Source organism: Passer domesticus, chromosome 5, assembly GCF_036417665.1.
Source record: "Passer domesticus isolate bPasDom1 chromosome 5, bPasDom1.hap1, whole genome shotgun sequence".
Classification (NCBI taxonomy): Eukaryota; Metazoa; Chordata; class Aves; order Passeriformes; family Passeridae; genus Passer; species Passer domesticus.
Window position 1 is genome coordinate 24,881,907 of NC_087478.1, and position 19,463 is coordinate 24,901,369.

At 38.3% G+C, this 19,463-nt stretch overlaps 2 long non-coding RNA genes across 3 annotated transcripts; one reads left to right on the plus strand and one right to left on the minus strand.

The window, feature by feature from the left end:
* The first annotated feature begins 351 nt into the window (after positions 1-351).
* Positions 352-12,840, plus strand: LOC135301865 (uncharacterized). Of its 2 annotated transcripts, none has more exons than XR_010363597.1 (3): positions 352-612; positions 1,266-1,346; positions 12,655-12,840. It is a non-coding gene; the product is annotated as an uncharacterized LOC135301865 (long non-coding RNA). The 2 variants fall into 2 exon arrangements; XR_010363598.1 differs by lacking the exon at positions 12,655-12,840 and adding an exon at positions 6,192-6,246.
* On the minus strand, positions 12,840-19,437 carry LOC135301864 (uncharacterized). The gene is made up of 3 exons (XR_010363596.1): positions 19,162-19,437; positions 15,511-15,770; positions 12,840-15,108 (listed from the first exon to the last, which is right to left on the minus strand). It is a non-coding gene; the product is annotated as an uncharacterized LOC135301864 (long non-coding RNA).
* Between the last annotated feature and the right edge of the window lie 26 nt (positions 19,438-19,463).

Below are 19,463 nucleotides of genomic sequence, written 5' to 3' on the forward strand. Positions count from 1 at the left end.
TGAGAATGATGGCACACATTCCCTCCACCTTCTCTTCTCCAGAATAACCAACTGCACTTCTCTCCAACCCTTTCCTTGGAGAATATTTATTTGTCCTCTGAAAACTTTCATTCCTTTCCTCTAGGCTAAGGAGCTGGTCCACATTACACTAGGGGATAATGGTATCCCCTAGTATAGTATTTCCCCTAAGAAAACCCAAAATACAAGATGCACCCCTGCCCCATATGGTGGGAGATACAAAAGGCAAAGACCATGGATTGAGATAAGAACAATTTACTGGAAACAGAAATAAGAAGCTGGTAATAGCAACAATACAAATTTTAAAAATGTACGAAGAGCAGGCGATTTACATGCAAAAATGCTCACCAAGTGTGGGACAATGAAAAACAATGGCAGACAGACCCTGCTGCTGCCACACTTTGCCCACAATGCCCACACCACTCCTTCCCAGAAGCAAGAGTCCCTGTGATGATGCAGGTGGTGATGATATAGGTGGTATTAATTAACAATTTAGACATGCCCACAGGGCTCCCTCCAGGCTTCACCCCCTTATGGGTACTGTGAAAAAAATTAGCTTTGTCCTGGCCAAAAGCAAGGCAATACTTCAATGAGGTATATTTTCAATATTTATTGCACTGATAAGCAGTGAGATGATTATGCAATATCTTATGGCTTTATCTTGAAGCACATACTCCCTTTCTACATCTATGCATGTTGGTCACCATTTTACAGTAGTATGACTTTGCAGCCTTGTGGTCCCCAGGCATTTCTTTTCTAAATGTTATAGGTGTATTTGAATATTCCTGCTCAACTGTAGTACTTCCTGTGGGTCTGCTCAGAATTTCATCTTTTTATCTATTCCATTCCTCAAAGTTAACAGGCCTATTTTGAATGTTTTTTAAATTCTCCAACATACTGGCTGTCCTTCCCAGTATGGTATCAGTGGCAAGCTTAATGGGTAAACTCACTGCTCTACTGTTCAATTATTTAATTAAAATATGTAATAGAACTATGGAATTGACTAATGAAAGATTATTTCTCATACATGCTTCTATCTTAACACTGAACTATTGATAATTGCAGCCTTTGGGCATTTTTATGTTCTATTATCAGTTAGACTGACATTACATTACTAGTTTAGGAGAATTTCATGAGACAGAATGTTTTTCACATAACCTGCCTTCCTGCTGTGGAAGGAAATTAGATTAGCTAGATGTGATCTTTTGTTGGCAAATCCACATTGGCTGATGTGGATCTCCTTATAGCTTTGCAGGTGCTAATGGTGTGATGACCTGTCCAACTGTATAGAAAAGACTGTACTTAACTCATCTTTTGCATCATGTAAGGTAAGCTGGCTCTCACTGTAGTGACTGGTCTTTCTGTTATTGCAAAATACATGTGCCATTTTGAGCCTTGTTTCAGTCCTTTAGCTAGGATCGGTTTTTCTTATTCATAAACCAGAGAAAAGTGCTTAGGGGTTAGTTATTAGAGAACTGCTCTTAATAGGTGATATGGGTATATATATATATATATATATATATATATAGACAGGAGTTATTATATAAGTCCCAGATTTTAATTTTGATAACCAAAGAAGCTCCGGGAGTCAACACGAATTTTAAAAGAAAACCTCTGTTGTTAACAATGGATAAAATGTCTGCAGTTTCCCTTGTTGTAATTTAGGTCCATCTTAAGTGAGACGAGAAAAAGACACTTTTCTTTTTGAGTAGATACATTGAAAGGTGATCATGGAAAATCTGTAATCACCATAAATCCAAATGAGTTCATTATGAAAGACCAATCATCAGAACAAAGCTTCAGTGAAATACAGGTATAAAAATTAACTGAAACAATTATAAGAAGGAAGCCAGGAATGTTCCAAGATTCTTATGGAAATACCTGCTTCATTAAGTTTATTGCTTTTTTCCTCAAGTCTGTTTTGGATAGACTCTGTAATTTTGCTGAGTATCACTACCCCATAAACGATGGCCTACTGCAAAGTTCTGTGCACTCAGGTCCCAGGGTCTAGATAAGCAGCTTCTGTTCTAGACCATGAGTAGGGTCTCAAAAGGTGCCCTCCAACCTAAAAAATTCTGTGAATCAGGAGCATGGTCTTGTTCATACTGGGGAAAAAATTGTAATACAGATATGACCAAATAATGGCCAGATAATTACCAAATCAACCATTAAATTTACTGATTCCATTCTATGTCTTCTAAGTAGCTACTTATCTCTATTATTATGTAGCTTAAAATCTTAATAAAAAAATGTGTCACATTTCTGTGGATTGAGTTTTAAGTGATAGAAGATAACATTATCTCTTCTTCTGTTAATTTTTCCAAATTCTTAGTTTCTGCCCTTTTTTTTTAAATTTATTTTTTAAGAAAAATATTGACAGTAGCCTGTGTGCTTGCAGTGGTTGCAAGATCTGCAGAGGTATGGGTTTCAGATCTGCACAGACATTATGCATGACTAAGAGCATGGTGGCTTTAGACACACACCTCTTCAACCTGGCTTAGAAAATTTTTGTGCTCAATCTCTTGACACATTTAGGTCTCTGAGTAAATATCTATGAGTTGTCTGAGAGTACAGCACATTTTCTGCTGGATGGCATGTCAAGTATGTGCATGTGTTTGGGAAGGCTGTATGATTTTGTAGAGGATGCTCAGAAAAAAGACGCATAACAACACAGTTGGCATTTCTTTATTGTGAATTTAGGATACTGAAGTGGTAGAGTCCTTTCAGTGTGGTTGTGCTCTTATTTTCTGTGCCAGATGAAGTTCTTGCTGCTGAAAGAACATAATTCTAAATAAAATCTCTGCATCATTTTTCAACCTGAACAAGGATTTATTGATTTCCCCTGCTGTTGCTGGTAGTTGGGACAAAGGATACAGTAATTTGTGACTTGCTGGATCAGCTTAATGTAGTCCACAGGATCAGGAAATTATAAGTAGCTCTCAGATGGCTTCCGTTCCAGGTGTCTCAGGTTCTAAGTGCAGTTTCAAATAGAATTAAAAGAAAGTTTTCTGAAAGTACCAGGTCTGAAGCATCACAGTTCTGTGTTTCTTACCTTACTCTTACCTTATTCTAGCGACAGGGCAGTTGAAATAGTTTTGAATTTTCCACATCAGGGGAACACTGTGGCTGAGTAAATCTGCTCTGACTCAAGTGAAAACATTGAAAAGAAGGCTTTTTTTTTTTTTTTTTGTTAAGCAGCAGTAACTGAGTTCTGAGTGCCTTAAAATTCAGATCACTTAAAGACAAACTACCAGGTCTCCTGGACTCTCTTTCTTCTTCCTTCCCTTCACCTCTTTCTTAGTCATCATCACTCCCAAACTAGATAAAAGTTTAAACTTTCTGTTGAAATGTTTCTATCAATTTCTCTGCTAGTTTCTAAATCATGCAATTTTTCCTCAGCATGAGTCTTTTTATTCATGCCATCTGAACTTCAGAATACTTTGCCTCAATTAAAAGAAAGATATTTTCAAAAGGTGGTCCTATTCCTCTGCTTTCAATCAGAACTTGTACTCATGCCTGTGAAGTTAAAGCTAAGTCATGGACGTTAAGAAATACACTTTTATGGAGCTTGTACATAGTTCAGTATTTGGGAATAAGGCATAAATGGGGTTACAGTGGTGAGGAGCCTGATCTAAAGCATTTAGAGGAATAAAAGTATCAGAGAATTTTGAGTGGTATTATATGATGCTTCAACAAAGAAAATGGGTTTTACTGAATGCAACCTACACTGACATCAACATCTGCTTTTGTGTCTGGAATTTTTAAACATGTCTCTCTTGCGTATTCTGATTTTTTTTCCTAAGAAAAGCATTATGTAAATGTTTTGTATAAGCCTTTTCAGCCTGAATTTCTATTGTACAAGGAATGACTCACAAGTCTTCATTTCAGAGCCTATCCTGCTTATAAGTTTTGACTTTGGCTAAAGTCCAAGACAAGCAACAAAGAAAGAACAACCATAATTCCTTGACAAAAAGGTATTAATAAATAATATTAGGGATACAGGTGATGAAAAATGGGAAGATTTTATTTCTATATTTCTTAAGGGTTTTCAGTGCACAGATATTCTGCCTAGGATTTTCTAATGCTGTGTTGGCACTTTTCATTCACACATGTTTCCCTCTTAGGGGTAGGGAGCAAAACACCTTAACTTGAGCAATCTGGTCTAATGGTAAGTGCCCCAGTCCGTGGCAGGTTGCTTGGAACTGATGATCTTTAAGGTCTGTTCCAACCCAAACCATTCTATGATCCTATGAAACTGTGGATCATGCCTTTGTAACAGCACCTGGGAGAGTTTCTTATTCCTTATTATGAGCAGTATATTAAGTGGAGATGTCATACAAGTATACAAGTTTTGTGCTCACTAACTCCTTTCTAAGACAGATCCACCAGTTTGCATCCAAAGGCACTATGGCACTCTCCAATTAAAAAAAAAAAAGAGGATCTGAGTTGTGATCAAGTGCCTCAAAACTGTGGAGACCAGAGTAGGATATGTGAAGTTGAGTGTAATGATATTTGGCAGCATGTCTTACCAGCTTTGTACCAAATTTTGAGTATGAATGCCTGCACTGAAATGCTGCAGCTTATGTTCTTTCTTCTTTCTGTCTCTTTGTGCTTTTTTATTTGGTGTTTTTTATTATTACATTTTCTTTCCTGGCCACTTTACTTTGTGACTAAAAACTTACAAGAAATTAGGATGAAGAAGGTTGAAAGAATGAGTCAAGCATATTCCATAAACCACCCTGAAAACATTTCTTCCTGTTGGTTAGGTAATTAAAAATTTATTTTAAGGTAACCGCATTCATTAGTTTACCAGGACAGGAAATGCAGTTATTGGTTTTCTGAGATAATCAGCTAGTATTTTAGAAAGCTTGCACAATTTCATTTTGGTGTCTATCTGTCTATGTATCTATGTATCTATCTGCTGCTGCAGACATTGTTTGCATTTCCACACTCTCCTCACATTAAGAAATTCAGTTTTAGTGTAGTAAAAAGAAATTAACATTGGTAAAATGTGGTATTTTGCAGCAAGTGCAAGGCCAACATTACTCCAGCAGCAGAGGTTGGGGAATGACTGACTTCAAAGCAGCTTTGCCAAAAGAAAAACAAAGCAAAACAAAACAAACAAAAGCAAAAACCCCAAACAAACAAAAAACTCCCACCTCCCAACCACCAAATACACAAACATATCAACTTGTGGGGGCTCAGTCAGCAACAAATTGAACATGAACCAGTGGGGCATCTCAGCTGAGTGCAGCCATCAGGTCAGGCTAAGTGCTTTTTCCTCTCTCTCTCTGGCACTTGTAAGACCAGATCTGGAGTACATATAATTTCTGTCACAACAATGACATGGACACATTGGAGCATGGCCAGAGGAGACTTCCAAGATGATAAGGGACTGAAACTCACAATGTGAAAGGAGAGGCTGAGAGACCCATTCAGACGGGAAAAGATTTGAGGATGTCTTAAAAAAATTGTTTAATGTGACAGTGCAGAGAGGACAAGCTAAAATCTATTCAAGGTACACACAGTGAAAGGATGAGAGACACCATCCACGAGGCTGCAGTGTAGGAAATTTTTTGACTTTTTCATGAAGTGCACAATTTTTTACCATGAAAATATTTAAATGCAGGAGCAGATCACACAGAGCTGTGGGATCTCCACCTTTGATGTCTTATGTTTACGTCTTAGCACTTAGAATTACAGATGTCTCTAGATAATTTAGGCAACTGAACTGTCTCTCATGTCTACCTTTAGACAACTCAGTGATCATGACCCCACTGTGTTAGGCTCTCCATAAAAGAAGTTCCAAACAGGCTAAGAAGGAATGAGAATATTTCTGCTGAACAAACCTCTAAGTTTACTGCAGGTATATTGGCAAACAAATTTTGGGAAAGGTTCTTCTAAGTTAGTTAATAGAGCTCTTTATGATATTTGTTGTGAGTGTCTCAGGAGGCAGTATGATCAGCAGTATTTCTTGGTTTAAAAGTTTAAGATTCATTTAGTCAGTTAGTTTGGGAGTGAATTTGCAGGTAGAGCTTAACAGAGGACATGAGCTCAATGAATACTAATAGGGAAGACAGGATGCTGGTGTTCAATTCAATAAAGATAGGGGGGCCAATGGAGAAATAGAAAAGAAGGTGATGTCTAACTGTTCTTTATCTCCATGGTCTCAGAGGCCCAGCACTTGCAGTGCTCTTCAAAATCTAGTGTGAATCAGTTGAAAGAGAAGGTGACATATGGTTCACTCAGCTGCCAGCTATGTGCTTCTGACAGTCAAATACACCTCCTATTCTCAACTACTGAAACCACTTTTTCCTGAATATAAAAAAGTCTTCAGGAGATAAATGGAGAGAAGAATCTAGTCAAGATTATAAAAGAGCTAGTGAAAACATGGTGACCAAGATTTCTCAATTTATCCATTTTGCAGCGTAGCAGAGAAGATAGGAGAAAATTACTGATTTGCTAATCCTTTTAAGTAATAATATAGAAATCTTGACCAACTTCTTAAATAAGAAGAGGCTACTTTTGAGATCCTTTGGCTGTGTGTGAAGTAGGGTAGACAACTGGAACTCTCTGAAAGCATCTCAAAGTATTGCATGAAAAAGTCACAAAGCTGTGGCTGAAGCAATATTTTTCATACACGTGAGCTATTTGAAAACATTTCTCCAGCTTTTCCATATATCACATGACCACAACCTTCCAAAAAACTCACTTCCTTCTTAACCTATGACACACCTACGTGTCAAAGTTTGTTCTAAAAAATCTACTACATTAGCAAAAATTATATATGGAACCATTCTCCCAGACAGCACAGAAGCAAAAAAACTTGGTCAATTTTTCTTACAGAAAGTGAAAGAGAGAGGTTATTATGAAAGGTATTTTCAGGTCTATATGGAATGCATTAATGATGTTACTGAACTCATTTCAGTGAGTCAAGTATTTGCTACAATCTGAATAACCTACTGTAACCTGACGGAAATACTTTTAACAACCCGTAGAATTATTCATAGACAGAGTCAATTATTAACAAATAAATGCAAAAACCATATAACTCAAGCCCAAAAAAGCAATAGAACACAGCTTTCTGAAGAAAAGTACTTCAATGCATATTACTGGTTCTCAGTACAAAATTCAAGACAACATTGGATTGACCCTGTCTTTCCTTGTGTTCCTCTGTAAAACAAGTGGAAACAGCTTTGAAGAAGGAACTCTTCACAAGACTACACTTTTGGCAATTATTCATTTGATCTCTCAGGGTAGGAAACAGACTCCAAGTAGAAAACATGCTGGTAGAAGCTGTGAAAACAAGAATATTAAGATGATGGTTAAATAACAGTCACTGTGTTGAGATTTATATCCTGTGCATCACCTGTCTGAGGATCAGACAATTTTACAATCCAGTCTTTGTGAACCAGGTCGCAGTACAGGAAAACTGTGACAAAAAAACCCAAAAAAACAAACCCCTCAGAGGTCTCATATTATATAACGATTATTAAATATGTAACTTTAAAGGCAGATCCAGATCCTTATATGTGCAAGACTGGAAATTATCTTATTGTGGAAGAGTGAGAGGAAGTTAAATCCCTTTCCACAATGTGGCACACCCTCTCTCTGGTTCTTCATAGGAGGACAGTCTGTGGGAATGGCAGCTACCAAGAATCCCATCCTGCTCAGACAGCAGAATTCTGTATCTAAATTTCAGTGACAGATACTTCTTAGGCTAAGGCTCTTGTTAAGACCAAAATATTTTGTGAGGAAGATTCTAATTCAGCAAGCTTCAGCCAAAATACAGGCAGTAATTTGAAGGAACTTGGACCATCAGGAAGGTTTTTATCCAAAACCTGTCAAATTCATGCCAGAGTGCTGGGAATCCTGCTCAACGGGTGCTACAGAGCAAAGATATCCACCTGTGAAGAGGGACAGGGCTCACTTGGGATGAATGTCAGTTAAATGTATCTGAGATCTCCACCTCTTGCCATATCTAGTTCCTGGATCCCCATCTGGCAGCCAGTGACTGCTGTCTGTGCAGCAGGGCTGCTCCACATGCCTGGGCTCTGCTGCTTGGAGCCTCAGTAGCCTGCCAGCGAGGTTCTCAGGAAGCTGAGAAAATAAGGGCTGGGACTGGGATCTGGTGAGTTTTATTTTGACATTTATATTCAGAGTTTTCCTTTCAGCAGAGAAGTCACCAAAACATTTCAACCAGTAATCCACAGAAGAAGGAACACTCCTTGTCAGTTATAGCTTGATTTGAGCTTTTAGAAAAGGGTTACCACTTTCCCTGGGAAGCAGCTGGCATCTTGGTGTTCAGAGAAACAGAAGATAATTTTATACCACAAGAGAAAAAAAAAGCATGGAAGGACTCTCAAGGGAAATTTTCATGCAAAAGGGAAACTACAATGGAGAGGAAGGGGTGAGTTCATCATCCTCCTTCATTCACATGATGACAGTGTCTCACTCACATTAGGAGCTGGAACTATATTTAGTTATATGGCCTTCACTATTACAGTGTCTGATACCAATGAGTAACAACTTTCTCCTCAGAAGCTCCAGAGAGGCGTTATCTCATTTAGGAGATGAGGACTGAAGAATAAACAAGGGTAGCCACAGTTTCCCTGGCACCCCTATTCCTGTCTCCCTTCCATGGTGAGGAGCAGTTGTCCTCCCTTGCCCCATGCCTCCAGAGCAGGAGCCTTTCTGCACAAGGCCTGGAGTGGCTCTGCCTCCTCTGCCATGGCCTCCAAGGGCAGCTACTTCTGTCTTGCCCAAAAAGTCCTGCTCAGCTGGCACTACATCAGTGAGCCCCACGACAGGCACAAGCACTCCAGGAAGCTGCTGTACACCAGGCTTCTCTCCTCAGCTCCTTCATCTTCCAACACTGGCTGTAGCAGAGCCTCATCCTTATGGAGCTTTGACCCCCAAAACAAGGGACTGACTTTTATACATTGTTTTGTGAATTTTGGGTGAGTCAAAACAGCAGAGAATTTAGCATTTAGTGAATATGACTGCTATTGCTCTGCTCCCAACTTCATTCATGGAAAGAAACATGCCTCTGCTTTTTATCTTAATTTAGAAATGAATCTTCAGGTACAGGCAATGACTGTGTTTTGGAAAATATCACAGTGACCAAGAAGCTCTGCTGGGAGTCTCAAAGGTTCTTTAGAATTTTAACATTACTTTAAGAAAAAAAAAGAGAAAATTAAACTCTGTCTGCATTTCTCACTTTTTTCCTTCTCTCCACAACAAATGACACATGACTACCGCAGCTGATTATTGAAATTAGCTCATTCTGGAAGCAAAACTGAGATATGCTCTTTCTTCTCCTCAGCCCACTCTTTTTCTGCTCCTTCTTCAGTAAATTTTAAATGTACTGGTGAGTACTCATTAGTACATATTTGGTTTCAACATCTTGTAGAAAACAGAGAGAGGGAAAGAAAGATGAGAAGAACTGAAGAAAGAATAAAAGAAAGTTGAAAAAGAGAATAAAAGAAAATAAAGAAAAGAAAGCCTAGAAGAAGAAAAGGACACAGACATGATCTATATTTGTGGTGCCCATTTCAAGAGAAATTCTTCTCAAGTTAAAAATTTACACACCTATTGAGGTGACTATAAGATATAGTTCAGAACATTTTGAACAGTAATGAACTTTAGACTAAAGTGCCATGAGATGTTTAGATGAATTCAGATATTTATTCACAGCACTGTCTTTTCCAACTGTTCGCAGTGTTAACAACACTTACATTTTAAGGACCTATTTACAAATTCACAGTAAATTTCACAGTGTTCTGTGGTTTCCTAGATCATCCTTGGCAGGATCCTTGAGGATAAACTGCTCCCAATGTATTCTGCCTTGCTCATGAGGCAACTCTGGGCTATGTTGGGAGTTGCACAGTTGGCATGACAGGAAAACATGCTCCAAAGGACAGTCATCTTTATAACCACCCTCATTTGTCTCTCTCTCTGCCAACTCAGTCTGGACAGCTTGCATGAAGGATCCCTTTGAAAACATCTCTAGTCGTTGGAAGCATGCGCAGAATGTCTGTCCTCAAAATTCATTTTCAGGCTCAGAAATTGCTTCACACTTTCTGTAACAGCCCTGAGGCATCATCAAGGTGCTCACTTGTGCTAGAGAATACTCTGTGTGATTCTCAGTATGGGTGGCTAAAAAGTAGCTTCAGGTAGCTAAAACAAGAGCCATCACTCTCCACAAGAGCAGCAGGACAAAAGGTTTCTGCTGTCACTGTTCAGTCCAAAAACCAGCCTAACAGCGAGTGTGAGACAGTGGTGGCCAGGTACAGCACACTTCAGTGAACATAGCATTTCCTGTCTGGATCTAGTCAACCAAATTGACTTTTTTTTTTTTTAAAGAAAGATACATATATATTTTTTCAGTTTTAAAGAAAAACATGATCAATTATAAGTTTACACTTAACAAACTACTGTAGTCCTTCTAAGCTCAATTTTATTGTACTGATTCCTTCTGATGCTTCTATCATACTGATCTTTTTTCACCTACTTCTGATGTCAACAATTTTAGCAAGATTGGCCAGTTCTCAGCTATGTATGACTAGACTCAAGATGGAAGGCACAGGAACCCAGTGTCAACCCTGCTGCACCATAATACCTAAGCATTGACTGTAATATGAAACAAAATGGAAAAGAATTTCTGGATTTATAATATCTTGATTTATAATATCAATATCTGGATATTGATATTGGATTTCTGAATTTAGAAATATCTGCATTTATAATACCAATAATAGCTTACAGTGAAGGTCAGTCACCACTGGATATTTTTAGACAGACCAAGACCTCCTTTCCCAGTTTACAAGGAAAAATGTGCTATATGTTTTGGAATATGTGCTCAGCTTGCACATCTTTTTCCACGTAAATGATTTAACCTTTTAGCCATCTGGAAGTTAGAAGTAGCAGGATTCGAATTTCTGTATGTAATTGAATTGCAGATGCAAATTTTGCAAAGTTTGACCACAAATGCAAGTCTCACCTTACTGGAAATTTACCTTTTCATTTGCACATGTTCCACTACAGAACATGAGTCAAGTGCTGTCAGTGCTTGAGAATTTTCCATTGGCCACCAACTCATTAAAACCAGACAGTAACAAATAATCATCATGACCCTTAGTCAGAGGGACCTTTTGGTATAGAAAAATCTCTTCCTCATCTATTCAGTTAATCACTTTTCCACAGCTTCTAGTTCCTCAGGAGCCATTCACTGGTCCCCTAGCCACTGTGAGAGCTCCATTAAATTTTGCCTGTGACCTTCTGTGCCTCACAAAACTCTATGTGAAACACTACTGGTGTCAGCAAAGCTTTTATCTTATCTATACAATGCCTGCTCAGTGATCTTTCCCTGGATTGTTCTTGCTACCTTACCCAACTTTGCTACTGCTCAAATCCTCTTCCCGTTTATCCTATGAATGCCCCCAAACTGATGCCCTTTCATTCCTGCATCTTGCCCTGAGGACTGAATTCTTGCCATGTGAGTGACATGGTCATTCTACAGGATAAAAGGGGAAGAATCAACATGTATCCTTTGGTGACAGGGTGACTATGGAAAAGGTTAAGTATACAGCAGTGGAAACAAACCCTATTGTCTTCTTCATTTCAATGTGGATGTGTGGAATTGTCATCACTGTGTGATAATTCTGGAATTTATTCCAAATGATTTTGTATAACCAGAACAACGTCTCACTATGTTGTGTAATACACCTCAAGAAAAATAATGTGAAGTAAAATAGTGCTTCAGTCAGTGGTGTCCTGCGTGATAAAGGCTCTCCTATGAGAGGCTTTGTCCCATTGTTTTCTCCAGTGTCTGGCTTTTTTGTCTTTTATTTATTACTATTTTGTTATGACAGTAACACAGATGTTGCTTTTCAAATTCATTATCATTGTTGTTTCTCAACATTTCCCAAATGACACCATGGTGAGACAGAGCACCAGGCTTCCATTTCCTTGATAATCACTTTCTCCAAGGAAACTGATAGGTTTCAAATTTATGTTGATGATGAAGGTACTATTTGTATACGGCTAGATTGGTGAGTTGGGTTTTTCTCTCTCTCTCTCTCTTTTTCTTTTATTACCTTTTTTTATTCCCTTTTTTATTTTTCCCCCTTTTTCCAGCACAACAGCCTTGGTGCTTTCCAGGTCACTGAAAATGGGACAGAATGCTCTCAGCTATGTGCCCTACTGAGTGGAACTGTTTTGTTCATATGCACTGATGCTCCCTTTGTAAAGATATAACAAAAACAAGCAGGAGAATGCAGAAGTCAATGTTTTTTATTCTGTGCTCTAAGTTTAACAAAACAAACAGATTGCAGACCTCCTTTGTATTTGAAATATTTCACATATTCGGTCAGGTACATTCTGCTATGGCATTTGATAATTTTTATTGCACTACAAGGTTAATGTTTATATGAAACTGTTCTACTTTTGCAATGGCACTTTAATGCAGTAGTGTTTTTCAAAGAAAACATTTCTTTATGGATTTTTTTCTCTGCATAAACAGACTCCCCCCCACCTTGCGTTAGCCTAATATTTACAATATTAAAAATATTTTATAAAATCACGTAACAGCATCAAAATAGTCAGAATAATTGCAAAATTTGTTTTATTTTAAAGGATCTGGTGCTGTGCACAGAAATATAATGAATGCTGGCTGACCTGGGATGAAACTCTAAAGAAAAGCTGAGGTGAGAGACATCTTTGCTACAAATAAATGTTTTCTGTAAATGTGAAAAAAGGAAGTATCTTACTGCAAAAAGAATGGAGGTAGGGAGCTCACCCTTTCTTGGGTGTAACTTACTAGATTTTCCTGTCTGCTATTTTTTAAGTACCCTAAGTTTGATGGATTCTAGTGCAGAAGACAGATGTAAAAGCAAAGATTCAAATGTTTCAATACAGTGCATTTTTAGTAGTATTAGATAGTAAGAGATGGGAAGGGAACATACTTTTAAAATGTGATTGGGTAATCATGATAATAGAAAATATGTTCTAAACATGTTTTGAGTGATAAAATACAGTGGATGGAAGATTCCTTCTTATTTATCTCTGTAAAACAGCAAATGATTACAGACATCTGGCTTTCATCTCTAACAGACTGAAATTTCAGTGATGAGGCTTTCTTTTCCTGTGACATCACAATTTTTACATCTATGGTAAAAATGTTAAAATATGCTTGCAAATTTTTTCTCTTAATGTGATTATATTTTCATCATTTCTGCAGAGAAATTGGTGTTGAATATGCTTTCAGAATCATCCATAAAGTTCCTGACAAAAGTTGTTTCACTAACATGAAAACAGAACATATAAATATATGTCTATATCTTTAGGTACACACAGCTATAGACACAGAGACAATATTTGAGATTATTCTATGTCTAGGGCAGTTAAATTTTTCAAAGTGAGTGTTGATTTTGAATGTTTTTATTTATCAGTATCATTCTTGGAACCTCTGATGGGGACAATCTTCATAAGGCAAATGTAGGTCATTTTCCCTAGATTTTAATTTTTAATCTGAATACACAAAAATAAGCCATTGCATTAACTTGATTTGTTTTTGTTGTTTTGTGGTGGTTTTTTTTCCAAATATATGTCAATAGTTCATAACATCCTGGATGTGTTACTTGTTTTCTTTCCTTTTCTTTCCAATATGCTGATGAAAAGAGATAAAGAGATAAGCTGACTCCTCTTCATAAAAATTAATGTATGCAGAATTTTGCTAGAATTAATGAAAACAATCCAACTGTGTATCCTGTAACACAGAAGGAGGCATAAACCAAGGTTTCCAATGCACACAGACTTTGACTCAGTCCAGACAAGTTCATTTTCATAGGTCCATTTTCAGGAAAGAACTGGTTGTAAGTATTTCACTAATTTTAAGTACTTTAGTGGAGCAGTTATTGAGTGTTTAGCACTTTGCAATGTTTAGATTTATGTGTTGTTCACTGCCTCCCTGGGTCCATCAACTTTGAAGCATGCCTCCTCTTACGACTCAGAGGCACTGCCACCTTCTGAAGCACTGACACCACTGCCCCTAGCGTCCAGGTGGATTTTTGTGAAGCTTTCAAGAGCACATAAATCAGGTCCTGAGACTCTTACGTTTAAGAAATAAGACCAGATCTTGGGCTCAGTTACTGTCTCTGATAGGTTCCAGAAATACATATTCTCAAGTAAACATAAGCACATGTGCAGCTTGTCAACAGAACTTTGTCAAGTCATAACATTGAAACGTAGGAAAGCAAGTAAGTAATCAAATGTTATTAATTAACCCAGATTATTTTCTACAGAGCATATCCTTTATCATCTGCTGGGAATCTTTGCCATTTAATCTGAGATTTAGGACAAACTGCCTAACCTCAGGTTTTAATTCTAGGCACGCTTCTGTTTCTAAAGTTTTCCCCAGGCACAATCTCTTTGATTCACTACAAAATGAAGTTTGACATATCTTATTATGAAGAAATACTTCATTTGAAAATGTGCAAAGTAGCTCTAGGAAAACAACAGCATACTGAGAAAACCTTGCCAACAGTGCAGCCTTTCTACAAATGCAAAAAATACAAAACTAAAATAATATTTCTCATTAACAATGAAGTTTTCAAATAGCTGTGAGTGGAATCTATGAAGGTAGCCTAGGTATAAAACTGTTGGCCAGAAAAAATGTTGAGAATTTATAAATTGGCTATGCTGCCCTGAGAGTACTTACAGAGAATTCAGTGGTCTGACGCATCCTCAGTAACCCTGTCACCTCTCTTTGTTGCTGTGGGAGAAACACAGGAGGAGTATTTATTCAGCAGGTCTTGTGGTACCAGCTCCTCTGAGTCAGTATTGAAGACATTTCACAAGTGACTGCATCCTGGGTTGCACAAAACCAGTCTGTCAAAATCTCATATCCCTTTTGTCCTTCTCAGCAGAATGTTATCGTTTTTGTGAAATTGGTGCTTTAATGTCCACTTACAAGGCTTGGGTTTAATTCTGAAGCTTTCCCTCTCCACATACTCTTCTCTTCATTGTTCTCCTCTTTCACTGACATCTGCAATGACATCTTACGTCCAGATATGGCTCATATTGCACACCCTATAAATCAGATTGTTGATTCATATTGTGAAGTGTTTCACATTTTCTGAGAATTCCTTGAGATGCTGTAGCCTTTTCGTCTCAAAGAAAACTCCCTGTAAGGCTCAATATGTTGACTTTTACATTGAATGTGCTAAGGGGGGAGGGGGAAATGAAGGAATGGATATTCTTTATTGATATACATTTTTATTAGTTAAAAATACCAAACAAAATGTCAACCCTTTTGAGTGGAAAGGTCATTAATGGAAAATGCAGGGGTGCATGGGATACTGAGCTCCAGTTAAATCTTCATGGATTTCTCATTATCTCCAGTACCATTGTGAACTCCATGAAGCTTACTCATGTTTGGGAGACATCAAAGTAATGACTAGCTGGAGGGGAAGAGATGGGCAGCCTCATCACCTTGGTCTGCTTCTGTGAAATCTCCACCAGTACTTAAGAGAGAAGTGGTTCCTGTCACACCCAGTGACTCATTTCCATCTTTATCTTTTCCCATTAAAAAAAGAACTTTCCTCTTCATTTTATGCCAAAACAAGCCTGTAGTTTGCAAGTCTCACTTTGCTGCGACCCATGACTGACATGTTGAGATAAATGCCTTCAACAGCCAGGCAAGAAGGACCTGGGAGCTGTATGAGCAGCCCATCTGACCAGGTGCTGTATTTCTGCAATAAAGAGAGCACAAGAGGAAGTCAGCTCCAGAAATAGATACATTTTCCAGAAACTTTTTCCCTTGTCATCCTTTTGTTTTCATTGGGAACACTTTTTGTTTTTTAAGAAAGATAATCCAATTATAAGAATAGTCCCAAAATTTCTCTTCCTCACACAAAAGACTCTTTAAATTATTATTGATGCCATCCCAAATATTGCCCTATGGTAGGAGGGATTTTTCTGCTCTTCTGAATGAGCATTATTTTAAATGCAAATTTTACTTGACTGGATGTTTAAGGAAGGAGGCAGTAGCTTCATTGCAATATTCTTTTCACTGGTTCATAAGGAGGGGGTTGAGATGCATTTCCCCGTGCCAGCCCAGATGTCTCGTTGTGTGACTTCATCAAATGGGGGTGTCTCTTCATCAGAGATCAATTAATGCAGAACCAGCACAGGGGAGTAGAAGGCAAGGAACCAGCACTGCTGCTCAGTGGCTGTGCACAGCAGAGCAAACCAGGTGGCTGCATGATGTCCCCAGCAGCCTGACCACAAGCACTGACTCACCAGTGCTGCCCTTAGATGGTAGACCAGTAATTAACTTACCTGCTGATTAGAGAGAAATGTTTTGCATGCTCTTCCAGCTCCAGCACAAATATCAAAAATTCAATATTATATTAATATTATTCAATATTATATGCAGCTGACTTAATGATCCATGGCAATAGAGCATTTTTTTCTTATTTTTCTCACTTTCATGTGTGTAAATATGAGAGTGCAGATGCAGAGAGCTGTCAGTCATCTCATACTCTAACTTCTTGGCAATTAAGTAATTCAGAAATACAGTTTCATGCAGGTAAAAGTAAAAGCTTTTAAAGAAAGATTTTAAAAGCCTCTTTTACATCAAGGCATCTCCTTTCATAGGTGTGCTGAACCAGGAGACCTAATTGCTCTTCTAGCTCTATGCACACAAACAGAAAAAATGTGAAAGGTTACATCCTAGCAAAAGGTGATAGCAGAAGATAAATAAATTGTGGCATTATTATTACAAGGAAATCAGTTCAAGTCTTTGAAGAAAACTGCTGGATAATTGACCTTTAAATCACTGTAACTAGTACTTATTTAGCCATCTTAAAAAAATGAATATTTCTAACTAGGCAATTAATTAATAGGATTTAATATAATTGACTTTTCCACCTGCTCCATCTAAAATTGTATTAAAAACAAAGTGCACAGAGATGCTGTGACCTCCATCTGCAGGAGCAGCAGCACCTTTGAGAGCTCAGGAGATCTCTACTACTACTAAATACTTTCTTTCTTTGGAGATGTGCACAGGTAAAAAATATCTGCAGGAACTGATAGAAGCAGTTCACCAAGATAAAGTGTTCTTACATTTCTGACATGTCAAGAACATCTGCTCTCTTCTTACATAAACCATTGAATGAATATTCTCATAGAGCATTAGTGAAGCATGCAATATTGCTTCACTAAGAGCCTTCCCCTGCCCTCCAGATACACTTAAGAAAAGAACTCCAAATGGAAGGATGATACACACAATAGCTAAAGGGAATGCAGTCACATTCAGAGAAGATAAAGAAATCATAAACAGACACCTGCATTTCTGGAAATTCCTTGGGCTCTTGCTATTGGCAATTTTAGCAAAACACTTCACGGCATAGACCTAAGTCTGCTCCCAGAGCTTTCAGGTTGAACCACAGCTCTGGCTCACATCGCTATTGTGAGCAAAAACTACTTCTATGAAAAGAAGTTACTTAGGAACAGGAAAAACACTATTAGAAATAAGTACTAGCCAGGCAATTCTTCCCCAGAAACTGAAGGGAAACTTTTAAGCATTAAAAGAAAATAAGACCTAAGGGATGGATCCTCAAGACTGTCTTTGTATGCATGTCAGAGTACTCAGTCAGGCCAGCTCCTTCTGCCTGCATAGGAAACTCAGGTTCAGCTATTTCTTATACCATGGGACAGAGGGAAAATTTCTGTCCTCAGACCACCATGTTAAACATAAGTTCAGGAAGATCCGGTCATGACTAAGGTTGTTTGATGCCATTTTTCAAAAGAAAATAGAAAGCACTTTGGAAGCAGGAACAAGAGAACATGATTAGTCTTTTACCAGGTCATCAGTAGTAATATATATAGGAATATAGAGAGACTTTGAGCTAAATCTATTCTGTTTCTGCAATTTCAGATTTCCTTCCTTCTTCACAGCTTAAATAAAATAAATTTGCCTACTATTTTGTATTCCTGTTGTGTTAGTTTCCCCCTTTGAGATCAACTCTCACACATTATCCTTCTGTCTTTACTTTTCACCAATTCCTACCCTGGGCAAGTAGACTGTCCCCTAACTTGGCTGCAGCTGAGAACTGTCAGTATCCCAGGAAATTCTCTCCTAATCTTCCCAGCTGAAGTGCTACTGAGCACAGCTCTACCAACTGTGTTTGCTCCGTTAACATCTTGACTACTTGACCTTTGAGCTCCAAAACAAAGCCTGAACTGAAACATCAAACAACATATTCTTAAAACACCAACATGTCATATTCTTCATAAAGGACATATAGGTCAGTGCTAAATTTTTAAAGACCCTTTCCTTTTTCTATGAACAAGACATGGATCTTTCAAATGTGTAAAATGCTGGAGTAAAGGGTCTTCCTGCAGTCTTTGTCTCCTGTAGAGTTACTACCTCCTCAATAAGAAAAAAAGGTGCTCTTGTTTAAGGCTATGGGGGGCATACTGAGCTTCCCATCCCCTCTCTTAAATGTTCTTCCTTTTTTTCCCTTAAAAATCCTGTTGAAAGGAGTGTATTTCTTAGAGTGAAATTCAGAGAGAAGGACTAGAATAGCTTCCTGCAGGCAGTTGCCAGGTTGATACATCAAAGTGATATTGCTTTCTGAATTGAGTGGCACCAATCAGCAGGAACTGTCAGTCTGGGGATATAATAACTGTGGTGCCAGTCTTCAGGAATCTAAATGAAAGTTTCAGCTGTACTTGCATATTTAAAGTGCCTGTTGGCTCAGGGAGGGAAATAGAAACTGGGAAGAGCTTTTCTGGCATTGTCAAGGAAAGATGGCATCTGAAGAAAAAAATTGGTGAAGCACAGAGCACCTGGATTCTCCCCTGGGACCAGTATGAGAGTGAGATGACCAAAGGCATGGAATGGATCTCACATCTGCAGTCCCCTTAATTATAAGCCCTGTTAACTATCTTTCTGAAGAGAAGGTGAAAACTTTTACAAGTCTGTCACATTTGTCATGCTGATATCCTACCTAACTGCCTCTCTGGACTGCAGTCCAAATATAGATCCCTGGAACCTCTGCTCAGCTGCTGTCTGACTCTGTCAATGCCTGATATATGTAGACAGATGATTTTTAAATTAAGTTCCTCGATTCTTACCAAGATGGTGACACAAACTCTCTCAGACCTGGCAGAGCCTGTGGCTTTCCCTTCATCCTGCCCAGATATGGCTCCAAGCACATGGGGGAGCTGACAACACTTGGATCTTTGGGTGGGGAGAGAAAAGCAGTGGACTCAGTCACAGCACTCATCCATCAACTGTGGGGATGAGGGAGCCCATTTCCACTTTCCCACAAAACTTCTCTAGTGTCCAGGCTGTCACTGTGGGCAAAACTCTTTTGCCCCTCCTGTTCAAGTTGGTTCCTTCACATTACACAGGTGTTGCTCGTATAAAGGTCAAG